Source organism: Haliaeetus leucocephalus, unplaced genomic scaffold, assembly GCF_000737465.1.
Source record: "Haliaeetus leucocephalus isolate CR32 unplaced genomic scaffold, Haliaeetus_leucocephalus-4.0 Scaffold536, whole genome shotgun sequence".
Taxonomy (NCBI): Eukaryota; Metazoa; Chordata; class Aves; order Accipitriformes; family Accipitridae; genus Haliaeetus; species Haliaeetus leucocephalus.
In genome coordinates, this window is record NW_010972972.1 from 6662199 (window position 1) to 6685767 (window position 23569).

The following is a 23569-nucleotide window of genomic DNA, read 5'->3' on the forward strand; positions in this document are numbered from 1 at the left end:
TCGGCTCGGTTCAGCTCGGCTCGGCACCGTTCGCAAGCCCCACGGTGCCCCCGTGTCTGTGGGAGGTGTTGGGGGGGGGGGGGGCCTGGTGGGGCCCCCCTCCAGCCCGGGGAGGGAATTAGGGGATGTCTCGGTCCCCATCAAGTCCCGGGAGGATTTAGAGGGGGGTATCCTGGTCCCCTTTCAACCCGGAGAGGGATTAGGGGATGTCGCGGTCCCTTTCTAGCCCCGGAGAGAGGTTTGGAGCTGTACCGGTCACCTTCCCACCCGGGGAGGGGTTAGAGGATGTCGCGGTCCCCATCCAGCCCGGGAGGGGCTTGAGGGCTGTCCCGGTCACTCTCCTGCCCCGGAGAGGATTTGGGGGGTGTCCAGGTCCTTTTCCAGCCCCAGAGAGCGTTTTGTGGCTGTCCCGGTCCCCTTCAAGCCCGGGATGATTTGGAGGTTGTCCCGGTCCTTTCCCAGCATGGGGGCAGTTGGGGGCTGCTGCGGTTCCCGACCCCCCCCTCCAGCCCTGAGGAGGGGATGGGGGCTGTCACGGTCCCTTTCCAGCCCAGGGAGGATTTGGGGGCTGTCCCCGTCCCCTTCCAGCCCCGGTCCCCATTCCCCACCCTGCCCTGCCAGCCGGACACCCCGCAGCATTCCTGAGCGTTGCAGCCTGGAGAGAGATGCAGGCAGGGTTGTCACCGCTGCCTCCAAGTTATCACCGCTTTTGCTTTTTGGGACTTGGTCCTATCGTCCTATCATGGGTCCCCATCCCCTGCCCTGCTTTGTGGGGAGCCGTGGGGTCCAGCCACCGGGATGACCCATGCTCCTGGGAGAAGTGATGCTGAGGGACGGAGAGGTCATCGCTTTTATTGGACCAGGTTGGAAAAAATCCTGACCAGTGCTGGGCATGCAGCGCTGGCCTGTTGTGCACTCCTGGCTTTATTTTCTCTTTATTGTGGCTAATAAAAGCTATTACCTCTGCTGCAAAGCCTGCTTTGGTCTCACTGCCATCCCGGGGGGCTGCCCAGGGCTTGGGGGGGGGGCACGGGCTGCTGTGTCTAACAGCAGCCAGAGAAATCAAGGAAGCTTGTGGGAGGGGCAGGGGGAGAAGAATAGATTTGGGAATATGTCAAAAAATTGCGTGCCATCAAATATTTAAGTGTGGGGCAGCATCCACTCTCGCACCGAAGGAGAGGGAGTGGGGAGAGCCAGGTGTGCACAGTGCGTCGTGCTGAGCCAGCGCTGCAGCACTCATGGATGGAGCCTCCTCTCCCCCAAAATAGCACTTTAGGGCCCATTTATCACATTTAATTGCTATATTTAATGAATCAATAGCGCTCCGAAAAACAAGGCAGATGGTGGGCCAGGTCCACCGCTTTGCGTGGAGGTCCTGGCAAGCTCTCATCCACGGGCTGCAAAAATCCCGGCACCTTTTAGTCCTCCTCCATGGCTGCTTGGAGAAGGAGCATCTGCCGTAAAAACCAAGGCTGAGGCAGGGCACCTTCGCTCCCTCTCCAAAAGCCATAAAACACGGCCGGTGAGTGACATTAGAGGTTGTGGGAGAGCACGAGGCTCTCTGCAGCTGAAAGGGAGCCGAACTCTTTGACTTTGAAGGGTGGAGATGCTCCAAGGTCTGGAGGGGATGTGAGCTCTAGTGCCGTACTGTGGTGGGGTGGCTCTGGGGACATGGGGACTCTTGCTTGGTGGGAACATGGTGCCTTCCTTGCCTGTTGCAAACACCCTGGACTTCCCCAGGGACGGCTGGTGTGGGCCATGGGGAGAGGGTGATGAAGTCCCAGCATGGGAGCTGGATGCAACCGTCACCTCAGCAAAGCTGTGAGCCTTTGGGGAGGTGGGGCTGTGCCAGCATCTGCAACTGTTCCTCCCCTGCACCTTGCTGTCCTTCTGCTCCTCCTTTTCACCTTGTGGCATCTCTGCTCCTCGTTTCAGCCTGGTCCAGCCCAAAACCAGCTCAGGACCTCTGTCATTTCAGACACAGGAGTGGAGGACAATTTTTTCCCTCTTTCTCTTCACAGCCACTGTTTTCTGGCCTCTTTTCAGTTGGGTCATAGCTTTCCTGAAGTGCAGAGCCCAAAACTGAGCCTCCAGGCACCCCAAGGAGCAGAAGGACAGCCCCATCTTCTTCCATCCCCAAAAGGATGGGTCGCTTTTGGATTTATGGTCTCCTCTTGCCATCCATCCTATTGGTCCTGTGTGTTTGTCTCGTCTCTAGCAACATCCACATGTCCTTGCTGGATGGCCCTGGATCAGTTTTCCACCCCTTTTACCAGTCTGCAGTCTCAGTCCTGACATCTCGGCATTGACCACCAGTTTGATGCTCTTCATTCCCAGTTGTTAATGGTCACACTGGATCCTGCAGCCCCTCAGACATGTGCTCCCCTTCAAGCTCCTGTTGGACTTGGATTGGTTTTGGGTCCTCCTGCACCATCTCCCCCAGACCATAACTCTGCATTTGAAGCAGCATCGAAATCTTCTTGCTGTTAAAGGCAAGGAGATCTGCATCACCCCAATGTCAGGAGTCCATTGCCATGTTGCAGGACAAGATTAGGTTGGGCTGGTGTGATTTATTCCTACAATTTAATACAGACCATTACGTATCACCTCATTATCTTCTGGAGACTTCCAAAGAGAACTGATTACTTGCGCCGTGTCTTCAGTAACCAGTGTAAAGCCACCTGCTCTGCAATATTGCTTCTCTTTTCCTCTCTTTGATGATGGCCCATGTTATTTTTGGTTTTGCAGCCTGGGGATGTGCAAGCATGGCTCTGGTTCAGAGCTGAAGCCCTTTGGGCTTCCCAGCTCCTCTCCCACTGCGTCCCATCCTAGTTTCTTTGCTACTGGTGCTGCTCTGGTTGGCCAATTGCAAATGGCTTTTTAGCGAAGGCTGGAACAAAAAGGCACTAAATGATTTGGCCAGCTCCTTCTTGCAGTAAGAACATCGTTCCTTCCTCCTCCATCCCTCCTCATTTTCCGTTGCTGCAAAACAAGGCTGAAGGCTCTCCTCCTCCTCCAGCCCACACCGCCCTGTGGTCTTGGGCTGTGTAATTCTCCATGTATTTTTGCTTGCATTTTACTTGCGGTTTGTGGACAGCGTGAAAACCACAGCTTTGGGTGTAAGGCATGTCATAGTTCCAGAGTTTCCCTGCCTACACTTCCACGACAGAGGAGGGCTGAGAGCAGTGGGGCATGAGACCGTGGATGGTGCAGAAACACTTCTGGTGCTCGCCAGCCTTAAACTGGCAATTAACAGTGTTAAAACCATGACCCTTTGTCTCCCCCGTCACACAGTCATGGGTAGAGGGGAAGATCTGAAGACATAATAGATGATTTAAAAAAAAAAAAAAATTCATTTTCTGGCCTCTGCACCTCTCCCGGGCACATTTTCAAGTCTTACTCCACAAGCGCAAAGGCTGAATTGCTTTTGTAGAGGGATGCTCTTGCCCAGCCTTGTGCTGCCCCAGGCGTCGGTGTTGGGGAAGAGTTGATGTTACTGGTTGCAATATCATCGTGAGATGTGTCGGGACGGAGGGGGAAGGAGCAGAGTGGAGCTTGCCACATGCAGTGGCTCTCTGCCTCCTCTGCCCTCTTAGAGGGGGCATTTCCACTTCTTCTGGCTCCCTTTTGTTTTTTGTTGTTTTGGGGGTTTTTTTCTGTTCCTTATAGTCCCTTTCAAGTGACGGTTGTCTGCCCTGGCCACATGCTTTGGGGCAGTGTGAGAGCAGCCCTCTTGCTGCTAAGAAATCCTATAATCTGTAAACTGCAGCGTTTGAACCCGGCTCTTAACCTTTGCTCAGCAAACGCCAGCAGCAGCTGAGCACAGCCTCCCTTTAAGATTCATGCCTGTGAGACTGGAATTGCTCATTTCTCTGTGGAAGGATCCTTGGAAAAATGCTGGAAAATGAGGAGTATTTTCTTTTGACAGTTTTCATATGAAATTGTTGGAAATGACACTTCTTTCACTTTGAAAAATCCTCCCACCTGTATTTGCAAGGGATTTGGCACTGAAGTGTGAGGTCCTGTTTCAGGTTTTGCTTCATCCCAGATGATTTCTCTCCCCCACTTGCACCCTTTTGGGACTGCAAAAGGTTTTGTAAAAATCTGCTTTTAGCCCAATGTGGGACAGTCCCCAGAATGTAGGAGAATGGGAGAATAAGTCCCAGATTTTGTGTCTGGGATGGTGCAAAGACGCGATGGGCGCTGGTGCTGGGGGCCAGGCTGGGACTCCCCGGTCCCGTGGCCAAGCTGTTTCCCCATGACCCAGCAGAAACTGCCTTCCCCCGTCCTGTTTGCTCAGCACGAGTAGATAAGAAGTGGGAAATGAAAGGCAGGCCAGGGCGGGCAGACAAAACAAGGCGAGGATGGCACGTCCCCGCGGGCTGTGGCTGGCCATGGCTGTTGCTGCAGGCATGAGCTCATCCTGGGGCTCGGTGGTCACCAGCAGAGACCCACCGCCGGCTGGGTGCTTCACACCACCTCCTTTTCTTGCTCCACAGCTCCCTTGTCCATATGTCCCAGCTGGTAGCACCCAGATCCCGTATGCCATTTGGTTAGAGGATGGTGAGGGTCATTTTGGTAGCGCAGCCACCATCCATCCCGCAGGGTCCCAGGCCACCACGCTTCTGCTAATTGATTCATTGGCATCCAGACAGCCAGGTGGAATTGGAGCTGCTGAGCTAATTGGTGCATATTTTAAGATGGTATCAAAGATCTTGCATTTAAACATTATGGACTTGCAAATGCAGCTGCGGGTGGGCAGGTCTGCTGGGGCTGGTCACGGTCATCGTGGTATGAATTGGGTTGCAGTGACTTTGGACCCCCTGGGCACAGGACCTGGAGTCATCAGGGTGGTCTTTCACCCCAAATAAATGAAACCCTGCAGTGCTGGGTTGTGATGGCCAGCTCCCCTCACTGTTTTGTAGCCCCTGGTTTGAGAACAAGGGTGCAGATCAATGGGTGTCAGGGAGTGGGTGCTTTGGGTGCCCACAGCCAGGCTTGGCTTCGCTGTGTACCCAGGACACAACAGATGCACGAAGCAAACACTACACCAGCCCAGCAGGAAAAAAAACCACCCATGGAAAAGCCACAAGATGCAGGAGGGTAGAGATGGCCCCTCCGGCTCGTCAGGGCTCGGGTACAAAGGCAATGGGTCAGCAGAGCCCGTGTTGTGTTTAACCACTCTATTTATACCGCGATATCCAAAGGAGAGAGGACCTTTTCCCCAAATGTCTGCAGAGCACCGTGCATGCTAGTAATGCTCTATAAATACATTAGCAATAAATAATGAATAACCTGGATGGGCATTAAAGTGTAAACAGGAGGTGAAGGGCTCTCTCCCATTACCGGTCCCCCGAGACACCGGAGCAACCCTCTCTCCAACTCTGGCTTGATGCAATTCCAACTGCCGAGTCACAGCAGCGACAATATCATAGATCAGTGGCTCCATAGTTAAGAAAAACAAGCCAAAAATAGTCCAGAGGGCACAGTCTTCCTCCTGATGGCATGCTCGATTTGCTTGCATCAGCGTTTTTGCCTGCGGTGTTCCTCTGCCTGCGTGGGCTGACAATCCCAAGGAGTCAGAGTCCTCTCCATGGCACTCTCCATCCTCGGAAAGCTTGGGAGCCCCCTGATTTGGGAGGTTTTATCCCCCTCAGATGTAGAAGTGGGGAGCTGTGCCAGCTGAATGTGGTCCCCAAAAGTCCCTGCCCTGTGACTCAGGGTGGCCCCATCCCCTGGATGGGGGGGACTTGCCCCCATTGTGAAGGGGTCAAACAGGATCATTCCTCCAGGTGGTCCCAAGAGACAGAATGGACACTCACCTGAGGTGCAGGGAGAAAAAAAATAAATGAATTTATGGATGTGACATGGGATCATTTGGGGAGGGGACTCTTGTGCTACTGAGGTTACGGGATAATCGTGGGCTGGGGCTGATCAGAGGCATTCAGTCTATTTTTGCACATCAGGGGATCCCACGCTGTTTCAAAAGGGTCCTCATGGCCCCAAATAAAAGCAAACCCTCTTGCTACCATCTGTACATGGTTCATCTCAGGGTCCCCAGTCCTCCTGGTGAGGACACCTTGGTTGGGGCTTGGAAAATGGGGCTGCCGGCTCTGAGCCCTTCTCCTCCTGCAGCCTTGCTCTGCCAAAGCTGGGCATTAATACATCAACCGGCTGCAAACAGCTCAGAAGTGGCTCTGTTTCAGGAGAGAGGAAAGGGATGAGCTCTTTGTCTACCTGGCTTTCATGGGAGCCTCATGCTCAACCATGGTGGTGTGAGTTGGGAGCTGTGCCAGCCCGGCTCCGGGCTTGCAGGGTCAGCAAACCAGCGTGTCATGGTCTGGTTGGGCTCTTTTCTCTGGTTTCATTCTTGTCCGTGGCTCTGGCAGTGAGCAGGCTGGCCAGCCAGTGGGTCCCGTGGCCCCACGGCAGCCCTGCAGCAAGTCTGGGCTCAGGAGGTAATTTGTGGGGTGGCACTGCAGCATCAGCTGGGAACGGGGCGATCGCAAGGTTTTTCCCCTTGTAAAGGGGTGATGCTCGAGGTCTGGCTGGAGCTGGGAGCTGCTGACGTGGACACGCAGATGTGATGCATGTCAAGGATCTCTTAAAGTCTCCACCTGATAAAAAGAGCTGTAGGGAGCCGGAGGGTTTGGGGACTACGGAGCTACGTGTCTTGGAGGAAATTGCTTTGCTGGAGCTTCTGCTGCCCTGTGTTTGGGGTAGGCTTTACATCTCCCCATGCCGTGCAGCCCCCCAGCCGGTGGGAGAATGCAGTGTGTGCTGGAGGTGGGAACACCAAGTTGGGACCTTGGCTAGAGGAGCGGGCTGCCCACCTCCATCCACCCCTCATGAGATGGGGCTGTAGCAGGACCTGGACACAGTCTGGGGAGGCCCCATCTGGGATGCTGCATGCAAGCCTGGAGGGGAGCCAGAGCAGAGAGAAAGGTTGTTGGAGGTGTGGTCGGGGTCCAGTTAGTCTTAACCCACCTCTGTGTTGAGAAGGATTTCTTAATCCTGACAAACAGACCCCATTTGTGTATTCGAGCTGCCAAAAAAGTCCCCATAAAATTTAATGTGCATTTTATCTACTGGTTCTCTCCCACCCATCACCAAGACTGGGGCCAGTCTGTATCGGTGAGAGTGCATATGTTTAATAAAGCAGCATAAGCCATTAACATACATACAAAAAGGATATTAAATAGGATTGCTGGGCTGCAGCAGAGAGCCACCTCCATCCATCACCGATTCCCCCTCTCCTGGTGTGGCTAAGGTGGACGACAACAGCGATGCTGTTTAATTATCTTCCCGACACTTTCTGGCTGCTGCGGGATGGGTAATTAGGCGAAGGGCGCCAAAGCGCTCGCCTGTTGTATCGTCTCTATCCTCGTTGCAGAACTGCCCCCACCCCCAGTGCCCTTCAGGCCTGTTTATCTTTTTGTGTTGCTTCGGAGAACTATTATTTTAGGCTTTTCAGGGTGTCAAATCCACTTCTAGAGTTTAACGAGCGGGTTGGAAACCACGTTAATGACGTGGTCTGCTGGGGAGGGTGAGTGGGATGGCGGTGGAGCTCACGGAGGAGCGGGGAGAGCCGACCTTCCGCTACCCCGTACCGCTCGGGGCTGAGCTTTGTACCCAGGCGATGGCTGATGCGAAGCTGCTTGTAGCATCCCAAATTATCAAGTCAAGTGGAAGCCGAGGGAGTGATGCAATTAGAAAGCAAGCAGCTGACGGGCTGCCATGTGGTCCCTCCGCAGCTCCAACGTGTGCTTCCCCTCGATATTTTTCATCGCCAGCCAGCTGAGCTCTTGCTACTATACCAAGAAAATAAAAAGCTATAAATTTTCCTGAGCTTGGGACTTGGGGGGGGGGGGCACGATTACTCATATCAGAGCTGACAATTAATAATGGAGACATGACAAATTACACACTCACCTGCAATAGCACATGGCACCTTGAGAATATTTAATGAAAGCTCAGTGCTGCGGCTCCCAGCACCCTGAGCATGGAGCTGTGAAGTCCTGGTTTCGATGCCGGACGGCAGAGCTGAACTCAAAGCTCCTCCCATGGGCATGGTGAGGGCAGGACTGAGGGACAGGCATCCCTGGGGACAGGGCCATCACCTGGGGACATTGCTATGGGGAAACGCGCTTAGAACAACCTGTTCCTGGGGGTCTTCCCCCTCCATCCTTGCAGGATGGGGGATGGCGTGGAGGAGGCTGATCCTGGCCACCACGAGGCTGTGGTGATGATGATGATGGTGATGGCTCTCCCTGCTTGGGGTCATAGAAATTAGCCCTCGGAGCTGTGAGCGCAGATGGGCTGGAGGCTGTTGTGAATCCTTTTCCTTCCTGCTATGGGAAATTAAAAAATAACCATGGAGGATAAGGGGAGTCCTGCGGCTTCCCTCTCCCCTTTCTCTGCCTGTTCTGCGTCTGCTGGGTCATGGGGCCAGGGTTTAGCATAAGCCAGCATAGTCCCGGCTGGGCTTCCCTTGGTGGTAGCCACCCAAATTTGGTGTCCCTGGAGTGCTACAGACCTGCAAAAATGTTTCCCTATCTGCCCCATGCTGCGTCCCACAGCATGGATGCAGATGTTGGGTCCTGCCTGTGTCTGTTCTGGGGGGAGGCTCTAGGGGGTTCTCCAACCCAGCAAACTGGTGGCCAGTCCCAAACTGGGGTGCAATGAGCTGGGGAGATCTCTGCACCCTGCCTCCTCAGGGTATTTCTGTCTTCCAGCTGCTGAAATACTGTGGTAGGACCTGTTTTTGCATTATTCAGGTGGCATAAGTGGTCTCCTGAGTCTAAAGGGAAAAAAAAAAGGCAGCTGCCATGGCCATGCTGAGTGTCCCTCTTGCAGAAGGTGATCGGGGGTCACCGTCACCAGTGACAGTCCTGCTCTGGATGGGGACCAGGCAAACGTGCCTTCCTCGGAGACAAGGCAAACCTAATGTAAGACCTCTGCAAAGGACAGCATGAGACCTAAGTGTCTCAGAGACCCTAAATGATAGCTCAGACTTTGTTCCTCATCTCCCATGGGCAACAGGATTTTCATGGTATTCGGGGCTATGTTGGAGTTGGGAGGGATGATGATTGTGTAGCATCCAGCAGCTCACCTGCAATGAACCTGGGCTCAGCCGATAAGGTTTATGGCGAATTCTTCCTAAGGGAGATTTGATGATGATTTCTGAGCAAGGAGTGACAACAGAGCTAATTGCAATGTTTAAAAACTCCTGCCTCCTGCCTGCAGAAGGGATGCTCGGGGGAAAAGCGGAGGCCAGCGATCAGCAGGATTATAAATAACTTGCCGTGGGGACCTTCCACCTTCCCTTCTCTGGCATGATCATAAATAGTTTGCTTTGGGAAGCACCGGTGCATTAGCGAGAGCTGTAAAACATCAAGGGCTTTGGCTTGGCGCTGCTGACTGAAACCCCAGGAAAAACCCAGGGAGAAAAATGAATCCCATTTTCTTTTATGAACCACAGTGATCTGCCGGCTAAAAAGGGATTTCAGGAGACTCACAGACTAAAGCCCAGCAAGGACAGACCTGCCCCGGAGTTTCACCCAGGGCATGAGTTGTTTGAATGAAGGTGATGCAAAATGTGTCCCAGCAGAGCAAACCACGAAGCCACCCCAGGTGTTGTCCCACATTGCAAGGTGGCACAGGAGAGACCCACTGGTGATGCCGTTGCCTCGGACACTCTGTCCTTGGTGGCACTGCGAGGAAGAGGAGGGGTTCAGAAGGGCAACAGGATGGTTTTGTGGATGCTATTGGGGAGCTCCTCCCCAGGGAGCAATTTGGGAGAAAGGTGCAATGTGCAAGTGGAAAAGAGGAGGTGTTGGACTTGCATGGTCGTGGGCAGGACTCAGCCCAGCAATGCCAACTCTTTCAGGGGGATAAATGCTGCCCCAAAAGGGTAGCTGGGGGCCTGGGTTGGTCACCAAGTGGTTGCAGCAGAGCTCTGGGTGGGTGTGGGATGGAGAAGCTGCCCTGCCACCCCACGTGGGCAGGTCTCGTGGAGTTGTGCTTGGAGCAGCCAACACCAGCCAGAGGTGTGGTGAGCTCAGACCTTTTTGCCTTCAGTCTGCAAGATGTCAGTGGCAGGACTGGGGCTGTGCACTATCCATGCTTGGAGAACTTTCCATCCCCATCCATGGTGATGTCTCCAAGCCTCCTCCAAGTCTTTTCCTGACCTTTCCGCACCATCCCTGGCCAACGTCTTTGTCCTTCAGCCCAAATTGCACCAAAGATCCCATTTATGAGGTCTTGAGGAGAGCGTGGTGGCAGCCGGTGGGCTGGAGAGCCCTGACTGGTCTCCTGCGCCCTTGATAGCTGTCACCCTTGTCCACGTATAGCAAAAACTGGTGGGGTAGGAGGTGTTGTTGGACAGAGGGCTCCCAGCTGGGTGGGGAAGGTGCTTGCAGCAAGGCATTGCTGTTGAAAGCAGCGGTGTGACTCAGCAGAGCCGGCAACCTGATATTTCCCGCAGGAGCATCTCTAGCACCATGAATCAAAGTCACGAACAACCCACAAGGCAACCGCCCTCCAAAGCTTCCTGAGCCTGGGCTGGGGCAGAGCTCTGGCTTTTCTCCCTCTGCTGCTCCTCATGCCTTGCACCCAAGCAGGGTGGGCTTTCCTATGCCACCGGAGAGACCTGTGCCACCGCGGGCAAGGCAGCAGAGGTGGTACCTGAGCAAAATGCTGCAGCCAGAACATTTTGCAGGAGAAAATGCAGACAAGGGAGGTGATAACATCTGGTAAATGATCCTTCTGTTATTGCTGTTTTATTGTTGTTTAATGGTTGGCGTATAAAACCCCAACAAGCTTCATCAAGGCTGCGATGAAACCTTCTGAGAATCAAAGCAAGGGCTGCTCTGAAACTGCTGCGTGGAAGGGGGAGCATGGAGAGCCCCCAGCTTTTGACTTCTCAAAGACATTTTCTGAGTCACCTCCCTGGAGTACGTCTCTGCTGATGATGTGGGACCTGAGGGAGATGTCATCTCCACAGGGTCCCTACACCAGGGAGGGCAGATACCTCTCAGCAGCCCCCAAAAAGCTTTTACGTTGGGCTTAGTTTTTTGTTGTTTTTTTTTTTAAAAACCCAAACCCTGCTACATGGAGAAGATTTTAGGGATGAGCAAGTGGGATGTGATCACGTCCAGGGTTATTATTAACGTCAGAGCTGCTAGAATTGCTTGACTCTGGTGATGCACCAAGGGCATGGGACCAGGTGGGCTGGGAGCAGAGCCAGCTCCAGTTGCCAGTATCCATCCTCACCTGGGGGTTGGTGCACATGGGGAATGGGAGCAGGGAAGGCCACCTCCCTGTGCTGGCTGTTGGGGACACATGGCTGTCCCTGGTGTCTTGTTCTTGGCAGGGGGAATTATTTAGTCTTTGGCAGCCCTGCTCCTCTCCCAGCCACAATCACCTCTCCAGGATGAAAGATGCTCCTTGGCATCTTCTCCTTGGGCTGCTGTAGGGAGGGAAGTGTGAAACAGCTATTTCTGCAAGAGGAATCTGTCCCTCCCTCTTTGCCCAGGGTTGTCCCATCCATCTACACTCCAAGGGTCTTTGTCCAGGTACTGTCAGGGTGTAGGATCCTGCTCAAAGCAACCATCTCCATCGTCTCTGTTGAGGAAGCATCTCCCTCCTCTCAAGCACTGACCATGCTAGTCCTTGACGTTTTTCTAGAGCAACCCACCCACGCCTCACCATGGTCACCACTATCCCCAGGGCTGGAAGGAGCCACTCATCCCTGAAGACCCCAGGACATGGTCCCTGGAGGCAGCTCCCTGCAGAGAGCTGGTGGGTTGTTTACCACTGGCAGAAGTGATGGTCCAGCCATGGTGGTTCTTGTTTGCTGGTCTGAAGCCTGCAAAAGATTAGGAGAAAACAGATGGCTTCTAATTGGCAGCGCCAGCTTACTTCCTGCTCTCCAGATAAACCATTAAATTAAGGCTTAAATCAAACTTCATACAAGTTAAGAGGCTGCTTGTAATTATTTCGAAATCTAGACAGACTTAAAGGCCTGGATTAAGGCTCTGTTTACTGTAAACGATGAAAAATGCCTGCTGTTTCCTGTAAGGCTGAGCAGCAAAGGGCTGAAGTGCTGGAGGTGGGACTAGCAAACTCCTCAGCTCCGATGCCCAAGGTTTTGGGGGAAGAGCAAGAGGTCATGGACTTTGGCCATGCTTTTACATGGTAGCAGACCTGTGGGGCCACCAGCAATGGGGCTATTGAGGACAATGCAGCTCACTATGGGACATGCCAACACAAGCAGGAGACTCTGGAGACCCATGGGGAGTGAGAGCTTGGTGGCAGCCAGGGAGCGGTCCAGGGCTGATCAGAGACATGGGATATTTTTAACTGAAGCTGACTTCAATCATATGCAGCTCAATTAAGATAAACAAAAATAAATGAGCTACCCATCAGCTGAGGCTGCTTAAAGGGAGTGATGCCTCTGGAGCGCCTGTGAGCATCCCCCGCCAGAGCAGCACGTGTTTATGGCTGGTCCAAGGATGCACAAATGCATAAACCCATGTGTTTGGGAAAGACCTGTGTCCCTGTGCCAAGGCAGGGGCATTTCCACCAGTCCATTTCCACATTTCCAGGGTGCATGAAGGACCCTTCCTGGCCTGACTCCAGGTGCATTTACATTTCAGAAAACCCAGGGGACATAAGCACATACCTAAAGGATTTTCCCAGGTGCTGTGCTTGAAACTTCAGACTTCACTGGATCAGACCTTCAGTTCCTGACCTGTATGCGTTTGAGGTGTACACAGCATTTGGAGCTATTCGGTTGTCAGTCACGAGTGTGACTCCTTTTTCCCTTCCAGGCAACAAGTAGCAACATCTCACTGAAGAACACCAATCCCGCCCAAAAGTCTCCAGGAGGTGAGAAATTTGTTGTTTGTCCTAGAAAAAACCAACATGCCTGCAACTCTGGCCAAGCAATGTCTGAAACTTCTCCCTTTCTCAGACCATCCAAGCAGGGAAAATGCCCTGAATTCCACCCTAAAACCACTGAGGAGCTGCTATCTTTTCCTAAGATTTTGTTTGGGTGCCAACATTTAACCTCTGCAGGAGCTTTCTCGGCTTGTTACCACTACGAGCAAAACACAAACCTCCCGAAACCTGGAAAGAGGGGAAATATCTGGAGAATGTTAACACTCGTGATAAGGACCCATCCTTGAGGTATTAAGGCAACCAACTCACCCCGAGTCAGGGTGATTCAGCTTTTTAAGAACTGGGCCCAAAAACCTTGTCTAGGGTCACACTGGGAGTCTGTGGCCCACGCTCGTATCCAGTGTCAAGGTCTTATGTGCTGGTAAAGCACGGGAGGCACTGAGCACAGCAAGTTGTGGGAAATAAATACTACCCCTTCCCTACTTTAAGTTTTGCAGCTCGTGGTTAAATGCCAAGATTAATTAGAGGCTTCTGCAAATGTAAAAGATTTTTTTGGGGGGAAAAAGTGGTTTACTTGAGTATGGCATGAAATTTTAAGCTTGATTGCTACGTGCTTGGCTATGTCTGTTATCCAACAGCGTTTAAAAAGCTATAGATGCTTTGATTTGTGCACCACAGCCCCCTCCTCCCGACGGCTGTGCAGGATTAGCCACCTATCCTGCCACATGTTTTACTCTCTGTAAAGCCCATTAATAAAGTTTCCTTTAATCCCAGATGCTTCACAAGCAGAGGGGAGATGCAAGGGGTAGAGAAGTGGAGCCAGAGCCTCGTGTGTGGCTGAGGTCAGCGCAGCATCCCAGGGCTGCTTTTCCTTTCCCCCTAATTGGGTTTAGGGGATAGCTAAATCTCATCTGAATCCATAATGCCGCATGGCAGGGGAAGGAGAGACATTGGGGTGGACTGTGACCCTGCACCACCCCCCGGAGAGGTTTCCCATGGGAGGTGGGACCACGGGCAAAGGCCACCCAACCCTGCGGCATCTGGCATTACCCCCTGCTCTCGGCTGCTCCGTCCTTCCTCCCCTTTTGCTCCCTCGTGAACTTTCCTCCCAGGCAGCTTTGCCGAGCCTTGTGTATTTGGCATCCCTGGCTGACAGCTTGCTGCAGCGCTAATCACTGCTCCAAAATGGCAATTAGATTTGTTGTTCATGTGCATAGTACAAGCAGCCAGATTTACCGTCCTCTGCAGCTTCGCATGCAGGCACTGCTGCTCTATTCAATCTTCATTAGCAGCGCCGTATGCCACAAAGGGTGGGGAAAAAGGTGCAATTACAACAGAATTTAAAGGTGCTTTCCCAGGAAAAGTAAGACCCCCTGGGTTTTCTTGCAAAGGATCATCCTGGGCTCCCCTCCTCTGCAGTATCCATCAGCCCAGGAGGGGGTGAAAAGCTCAGATGGGAATCACAGGAATGTTGATCCAGACCCCAAGAGCTGATTTAGTATTTACTGAATCACATAGTGAAAATAGGAATAATATAAGTGATGCTAAGGTGTCACCTTGGTGCCTATCCATGACATGATGGCAGCAGCGGGAGCTTCTGTGCCACTACCTGAGAGGTTGGACCCCATCGGACCCCATCTAGCAGGGAGGGAAAAATTTGGACTCTGTGTCCAGAGAGGTCCCAGCTGTCTCCAGCAGTGAAAGGACACGCTGCTGCATTTCCCTGGCTCAGGGGACCATGCACTGCCGACTGCAGTCCTGCCTCTGCACAGCCACACCTTGCTGAGGCTGGAGCAGGGGATCTTGCTCTCAGCATGGATTTGGCATCCTCTACCCAGGGATGCAGGGACTCATTGCAGCTCAGCACGGTGCTCTGGGTCTGGCCAAGTGACTCATGGTGATTCGAGTGCTGCAACGAGGCTTTGCAGCAATGGTGGCTGCTGCAGGGGTGATGCAAGGCTGCAGGGAGGATAGAGAGCTGCAGGAACAAGGTTGGGCTTCTTCTGATTTACCACGGACTGATCCTAGGGAAGGACGAGGACAGGGTGTTCTCGTGATGTATGCTCTCTCGTCGGTCTTTGCTTGTGCTTTGCTTTGAGTAGCTGGGGTTGGTTTTGGGTCTCCATGGAGAGCCTTGGTGGGGGACTCCTTTTCATCCATCTGTGCTCATCCTGGGGCTTTGAGACCCCACTTTGAACGGGGTAAATGGGATCATCACCCAGATCAGCTCCAGCGATGGGACTCAGAAACCAGAAGTCAGGATGTTTGCTGGACCTCAGGATCTCCATGAAGTATGACTTGCTCTTGACCAGAGGAGCTTTTGCCATGGTGCAAGCTGAGCTGTCGGGGAAGTTTGCTCTGTGATGGTCCTAATCTGAGGGCTCAGCTGAGTGTCTTGGGGCTGAGGGGATCGGGGCTGGATTTGGAGTGCAATTGCAGGTAGAAGCTTCTAAAAAGAGAGACTTTTTTTCCCCAGAGTGTTACTTTTTTCCAAGCTGCTGCTGGGTCCTTCCTATCAATGCTTTTCCTGTGGGATCTTATATCAAGGAGCTGCTTGTTTTTAATGGGCTCTTGAAGAGTTTGCAGATTGACTGCACATGCAGCACATGCCCAAGACACCAGTGTCCTCACTGCCATACCTCTAAACACTGAGAAGTCCTCCCCAGATCCTGCCACACTGGCATGGAAAACTGATTGCCAAAAGAGATTCTTGCCCGCTGCGAGGTTTTTAGGCTTTCTCTTGAATGTGAGTTTCATTTTTCAAGTTTTTCCCCATATTGTGCAGACTGAAGGGAGAGAAAGAGTATGAACCCCTTGATGGCCACCCCTCTGGAAAGAGAGGCTGGGAGGAGAAAAGAAAGCATCTATCGTGGCACTTGGGATGAAAAAGGAATTGGCAATGCTGGATGTGGAGAAAACGGAAATACTGGTAGTGCTCACCTGGGAGAGAGGATCTGGGATGTGGGCATTGCCCGTGGAGAGGGAAGGGAGATGGGCTCATGTCCTAAAGGCCATGTCTCCTTCAGGGGCTGGCACCCTGGCACAGAACAGCAGCTTACTTTGGCCATAAGGAATTGCTCTACAGACCCACGCCACCCCTCGAGCCCCCATTTCCAGTCTCTCCAGCCACCGCTAATCTTAGCCCAGGCTGAGCTGAAAATAAAAAAAAAGAAGGTTTTGATGGAAGCCACTCTAAAATCTCATGAATAACCCATACAGGGATTATATTAACCTCTCAGCATGAACTATGACTATTGCTAATTAAACCTTTTTTTAGAGCAAATGGCTCCCAACAGGGCAAGTGCCACACCACGCGCCCTGCCTCCTCTGAGATGGTGTCTGAGCATCTCAGAGCTCTGGCGAGCCAGCCGAGCATCCTTCAACGGAGGTGGGAGGGAGAGGTGTTGCAAGCCCCATGCAGCAATCTGTTATCAGCGGTCACGGCACCTCCAAGGAGAGCGACTGACTGAGCGCTACGATGCTGTGGTCCTCCTTGCTAACCCCAGCCCATGCTGACTTCCCCCAAAATCAATTTATGGTGAAAGAAAGGTTGTGGAGAGGAGCTCCACCCCACATCTCCTCTAGCCATGGGCTGTGCCTCCCTGGGGTGTGTTGGGCATGGTGAGCAGAGGGAAGGACGTGAGCTGCCACGCACCAAAAAGCCTGGGGATGAAACCAGGCAGGGTGTAGTGAGAGGGTGACAAAAGCATGAGGAGACAGCAAAGGGACACTGGACGTGGTCCTGGGCAACCTCCTCTATGTGGCCCTGCTTGAGCAGGGCGGGTTGGACACCCAGAGGTCCCTGCCAACCTCATCTAGTTTGTGACTCTGTGATGCTGGGATCATCGAGGGATGCTCCAGCTCCTGACAAACATGGTCCCAAGAACTGAATGTCTCTGAAGGGCTTTTAAGCAGAGGGTGTCCCTCTGAGCTGAGCGAGTTCTTCACCCAGAGCCAGGACTTTGCATATATTATGGCAAGTAGGAGTTTGTATATGTTATAGCAGAGTCCCCTGGCTATAAGACAGACACAATTGCCCTTGCAGAGGGCAGGTTACAAAGAGGGGTGGCCTTGCTCCCAGCTGGGCTGTGCTGGGACCGACATCATGGTGGTACATCTGGTGGGCCAGGCTCTGCTGCTGCCCTTGCTTGAAGAGGGGGGTGATTCGCCCCATGCTGTTGGGGTTCCCTGGGGTTATCTTACCCCAACGGACCCTTGTTTCATTTCTGAGGTCTCCCAGACCTACAGAGGAGTGGGGCAGGCTGATCGGGGCTTGGATGTGATGTGGAGGAGGTGATGGTTGGACTCGATGATCTTGAAGGTCTTTTCCAACCTAAATGATTCTATAATTCTATGATTCTATGCTCCCAGGCATCACCAGGCTCAGGACCTAGCGGAGCCATCGAAGTGTCCTTGGGAGGCAGCCGCCCTCCTCCCCACCTCTCCCCACATTGAGGTGCAACACTGCAGGCACCAAGGCCTCGCTAAGGTGGCTGGATTAACAATCCTTGGTGTTTTCCTTCTGCTGGGGGCTGTGGAGAGGAGAGTGTGTTAAATTCAAATTTTGATTTATTGCTGGGCTGAAGAAGGGGGGAGCAAGGAAAGCCCTGGTGATGATGACAACAGAGCTGAGGCACCGCTAGCTGCAGGTGTTTAGGAGGATGCTGGTCGTCAGTTTAGCCTATTATATCTATGTACTAATTAGCCACACTATTTTATAACAGGATCTTTCCACACGAACCATTCCCTTTCCATATCCCGAAGTTTCCCTTTTTCCTGTCTCTCCTATTTATTATTTCTTCTCTCCCTTGTGTTGACCTCCAGGCCTTATCTGCAAACTGAGGGAGCGCAAGATGGTCCCTTAAAAGGAACTTTACCTAAAACAGTGAGTTTTCAATACCACAAGCAAATGAAGACCACAGAAAATCTATGTAATTCAGTGGTATTTGATTTGCATTTTGCATTTGCATTTGATCCTTGTCCAAAAACTGCAGAAAAGTGATGAGTAAATGTAAGAAGAAAGAAGAGATGCTTTGAATTAATAGAAAAGATTATTGCAAAGAGACCTGACAAGGAGTTAGCCTACTAGGAGGTAAAATCTGGGCATCTGCAGGTGGGAGCCTCTGCTTGAACCTGGGTTCAGCGCTGCAGGAAGGCTAAACCCTCCTTCCCCCTTATCTCTGTTATAATCATCTTAATCCTTAGAGGGCAACCAGCTATCACTGTACATCCCATCTGCATCTAAGCAAGGTAAAAATTATCCCTACTATGTGATCAAGCTAGTTCTCTGTCTTTCTACCTCTCATTTACCATGTTGCCCAGTAACTTCATTTCCCATCAAACTAATGAAAACTAATTTGACTGCAGCACATCTTGTGGCCACACCTCTGGGAAGGACAAGGGTCTCATTTTAGCTGGAATGGCAGATGCAGAGATGTGTTGCAGGCATGGAGGTGTCCCATTTGATCCCCAGCCTATTTCCCATGCTGTTCCACAGATGCTCTACTGCGGGGAAAGAGTTGATATATTTCTGCGCATTGCCCAAGAGAGATGGTCATACCCCACGCATGGGTACTGAATCCCTGACAATTTCCTAGCAATCTAGAGAAGTATTGATTGTGCCAAACAGCATATTCATGCTTCATCTCAGAGTGAAAAATTCAGTCCTGCCATGCAGTAAATTCAGCAAAGCATTCACAATTAATGCGCAGTTCCTGGCCATGCCTTTTGGATAGGCTGCCACAGGCTGATTGATGATAGGAATTTTGCTAACTGCTTTAAGGAGCAAATGAAGGAACAAGTTAAAATATCTGTGCTGTGGGCACTGAAAAACAGCCTCAATGAGTAAGCTTTAAGTCGCATTAGTCTAGATGAGACTTTCGGCTGTCCCCATAGGATCTGCCTCTTTATCCCCTCCCACCGGCCCCACCGAAAATGAACAACATCCATGGGCACATGCAAAGGCAGACTTAGGGCTCAGTTCTTGCTCCCACAGGAGGTTTCTAAATTCAAGCTCAGCTTATGTATGCCTATGCTGGCAGGCAGACCAAGGTCCAAGCTCAACCTCAGGTCTGAACTCACCCACTAATCCCCCTGTATCTTGCAGACCTATGCTTAGTGGTTGTCTCAGCTGGAGTTGAGGAGCCCCAGGAGCTCCAGATGAGGCTGGTCACCGGCACTGGCTCAGCAGGACTGAAGGTTTTGTTCATGCACTCTGGATGGAGAGGGCAGGGCAGGGCAGAGCAGGCTGCAGCCCTGCACATACCACAGACATGGCTCTTCCTGATCCCGGTGCAGATGTTTTGGGGCTGGTTGCCACCAGGCTCACGGGCAACACATGGAAGGATACCACAGGAGCCACAGTGCAAACTAACAGGGACGTGGCGGAGGAGAGACTGACACCCGCGTGAAGGGCTGCAGGTGCATTTGCCAGCGCAGGAAAGATCCAATCAGTGAAAAACCCAACAAAGTGATGATGAAAGGGACTCAAAATACTATTGCTTTTTTTAGCGGATGGATGCGAAAGCTGGAGGTGCACCAGACCTTACAGCAACAGCTAAGTGCCTCGAAAAACAAATGACTCAAGGAAAGATTGCCTGTTAAATGGAATAACAAATACCGGTATCAATGTTCACTAGAGAGCTCGCGATCACTTCTTCCTTGTCATCCAGGAAAGGAAGTCAGGCAGAACATCTGATAAAAAGAAAAAGGGAAATGTAGAGGCTTAACAAACAAGATCCCTTCAGAAAACACCTCTGAGCAAGGAAAGATGAACAGGACTTTGCACAGAGCAGATGTGCAAAAGGCTGGGCAGGAACAGAGATGCCTTGTTTGCATCTAAATGGGCTGTATGGGAAGGGTTTGGGCACAGAGGACTTTGCCAGCCCAGTCTCATAAGACCCAGCTCATAAACCCTCCATTCAGGAGGTTGTTGGGATCTTTCCCATCAAGGTCTATTATTAATTGACCCTCTGCCTCTGCTTGCACTCACACCTTCCTATGGAGCAGCACATTGTAAAATTAAACAGCGCTGAGCTGCACTGTGAAGTCCCTGGAAGGGGAAAGCAATTTCAGGCTGACCGAAGCAATGGCTGGTCTAGTGCTCAGCCAGCTGTGCCTCATAAACACTGAAGACCGAGTTCCCTGTTGAGTGCATGCACCACCAACATAGATGCTTTTGAACAGCAACGAAGAGGGCTCAGCTCAGCGTGTTTATATATTCCAAAGGCTTTGCTGCTATTCTCGTTTCATTTTGAGAATGGCCACATTCCGCTGGATGGTAATACCAACAGGAGAAGTTGTGTAACCCCAGAACAGTTAGATGTCTCTGCAGGAAAAGCAAGTAAAGGTTGTTTAAAGAACAAAGGAGCGCTGAAAAGCCTAATAGCATTGCGGAGTATGCACAGAAAAGGGCTCTAACAGCCCATTGAAAATCAAGTGCCATTAAGGTATGAATAACCAACCAAGGGGAAAAAAAAAAGGCCTCCATATTATAAAGAGGGATGAGGAAGAAGGGAGCAATTCACTGTAGGGAATGAAAGTGCTGTATCAGTCTGACGGCTCCATCAACAGCCAGAGGGACTGATCTGTATGTACACTGGGAAACTTGCCACCAGCCCAAATGATGTCTCCCCAGTGCTCTCCCGGTCACAACCCCCTCTCCTGAGTTGTGGGGGTGACTGGCTGCAAAACTATCAGGTGCAAAACACCTCCCTGGGCATGCTGGTGTGACCGGACCCCTCTGCAGAAAGGATCTCCCAGCACAGGGTGAGAGGTGGTGTGTTGGCCCGTTTATAGCTGCCTGGGTTTCCTAGTTGACTTTGAGCTCCATTTCTGTGTTCCCAAGGACTTCTGCTAAAACCTCAGCCAAGCCTGGCTGGGACATGGGGGATGGAGGGCTCCCAGGAGATAACTTGGCTGTGCAGGATTTTCTTCTCAGACACTGAGCTCTGCCCAGTATTTTTCTAACATGACACATTCAGTCACATCATATCATACCTTCTCAGAGACACAAAAGACAGCCCATCTGGTTTCCTCCTGTAGATACAGCTGACCCGATCATCCCCATGTCTCTGTGGCTGATGACCACGTCTTTCTGTTTCCCCATCATATTTCATTGCACGCTGTCACATCCAGCCTGAGATGCAGAAAACCTCCAAGGCAGAGATTATGTGTTTTTATTTACATGGTACGCTGTTTTTCCAGTCCTGGCTGGCCTCTGAGATCTATGGATAAAGAGATTTCAACAGCAGACAGTTGCAAAATAATAAAGATGATCCAGATGGGCTCGTTTCCATCATCCTGGCCGGCACTCCCGTGGGTCTGTGGAAAGTACAAGGCTCCTTTGGTTTGTTCCCAATGTCCTCCAGCTTCCCTGGCTCTCAGTTGTCACTCCTGTCCAGCACATATCGTGTATGAAGTGCTACCCAGCTGTATTAGGTGTGTTTCATGGGAGTAGAGCAGCCAAATAAGCATCTTTCAGCTCTGGTTCAGGAGAGACTGAGAGCATAGCCCATGAAGCAGAAAGCAGCTGGGAAGGCAAGAGCAGGAGCAATGAGGCCATCTCATAGCTGGGATTAGACAACCAATCCTTCTGATTTCATCCAAGGGGTCCATGAGACCTCTTGCACCAGCCAACAGCTTCAAAGCAAAGAGGTTTATGCCATGAATATGGATGCCAACCTGCAGGTTAGAGTTCTGCTTTGGCAAAACCACCCCTTTAAGGCAGAATTGCCTTTGGATTCATGCATGACCAGACATAAAGAGACTGTAGCTTTAGTCCTGACTCCTCCATGACCTTGGAGCAAAACCGTTGGCAAGTTGCAGTGACCCAAGAGTTCAATCGCTGAGCTCTAGAGGTAGAACTTGGAACAAATATTCAGACACTTTAAGGGAGGGTAATTGCAGGTAAAGCACTGCCTGGAGACTCCGAAGATATGATTCAATTTCCAGCTCTGTTGGTGGGGTATGATGTGATCAGAACTGTGCAACCTTTCTGGACTCCGTTCCCAAACTGCAAAATGGAGGTAATTCTGCTCTTTTATTTCTTGACCGTTTTATGTAGGCTGGAAACTCTTCGGGGTTGGTATCATAACAAAGTCTCATTCTTTGTGTTCCCTTATAGCATGAGCAGTGAAGGAGGAGCACAAGTAGGACACAGCTGCATTCAAGTGATACCTAAGCATCACCTTCATACTAAGTTTCCTGTATAAATGTACAGCATTGTGAATTCCATGGCGTCCAGTTGAACTTGGTTGTGGTCCAACTCTTCTCATCTTTTTCTGAAATATTCCTGTCTATCCCACCCCTGCTTTGTGCTGGCCATTTTCCCAGTGGTTGCTGCTCCTTAAGAGTTTTTCAGATTCTGAAAACAGATGATGAGGGTAAGGAGAGTGTTTGTGTACTGAAAGAGAGGGGATGCTGATGGGCATCAGGGGAGGAGAGCCAGAAGTGCCAGTGGGTGATGGATGGCTGCGATGTGAGGGGCATGACTGGAAGTGCCTCCTTCCGCAGAGCCTGGGTTACGCAAGGGAGAGATAACAGAGGGGAAGAAGAAGCAGATAAGTGGATCAAAAGGATTTACAGCTCCTGCACAAGAATGGGGGGGAAACTCTTTGGGGTCATGAGGGAAAAAGCAGGGATGATTGCACTTGGCTTTGCAGCTGGTGTTGCGGGAAGGTGACCCAGGTGCCAGGCACTGCAGAGTTAAACAACTCCCTTTGCTTGCTGGCTTCTGACATAGAAATATGATTTGTTTGGGGGAACGCCGTATTTTTACAGCCTTAGCGTAATGGCGTGACATTCTGAACCTTCAGTATTCCCCTGGCAAAGTGCTGGGTAAATGCCATTGCTGGTAAAGTCTAATGACCTCTCTGGAAATTGAGGGGAAGTTGTACAGTCTTCACTTGGAGGAGGATTTTAAGAGCCTCATCCATGCGGCAAAAGCCCAAATTCAGACCACTACATATTGAACAGCAAATGTCCCGTGTCCCGTGTCCCATGTCCCAGCCGATGCTACCCAGTGTCCCAGTGCATGTCCCAGTGCTACCAGCTGAACACTGCGATCCTCTGAAGACTGGCTGGCGAACAGCAGGAGAGGAGCATGGTCGTGGTCTGTTGCTGTACAGACAATGTAGTGCATCAAGAAACAGCTGGGAAGAATGTTTTGACATTAAAAAAAGGGGGGGAGGGGGATAAAATTGATAAATGCCCAGGGTGCATGTAGAGAGATATGGAGTGTGCCCCAGGTGCTAGGAAAGTTATTTGTAAGCAGCCATGACTTGTTAAATGAGTTTCCCTGCATTATCTGTCAGGAGCTGACTGCAGCTTCGTCATATTTGCTCATGACATAGGATTATTGCCAAATTATTTCTTGCTCCGTTGATGGCTCCTGAGCTGTCAGAGCTTCCCTTGCAAACAATTGCAAGTGCAAAACTGGAAGATGTTTTCAGTGAACCCTGGTTCCTCCCTGGCTAATTGACAGGAAGCGGAGCCGGCAGGGACAGTCACATAGCAGAGGGGATTACTGATTATGGACCTAAGGGAAGAGTAGAGCAATTTTTTCAGTACAGGTTTCTTCCTGAGACAGGCATTAGGGACCGTTTAGGGATATTGTGGAGGATGCAAAGTTTTAACTGCTTAACAGCAGAACAAAGTGAGAAAAGGT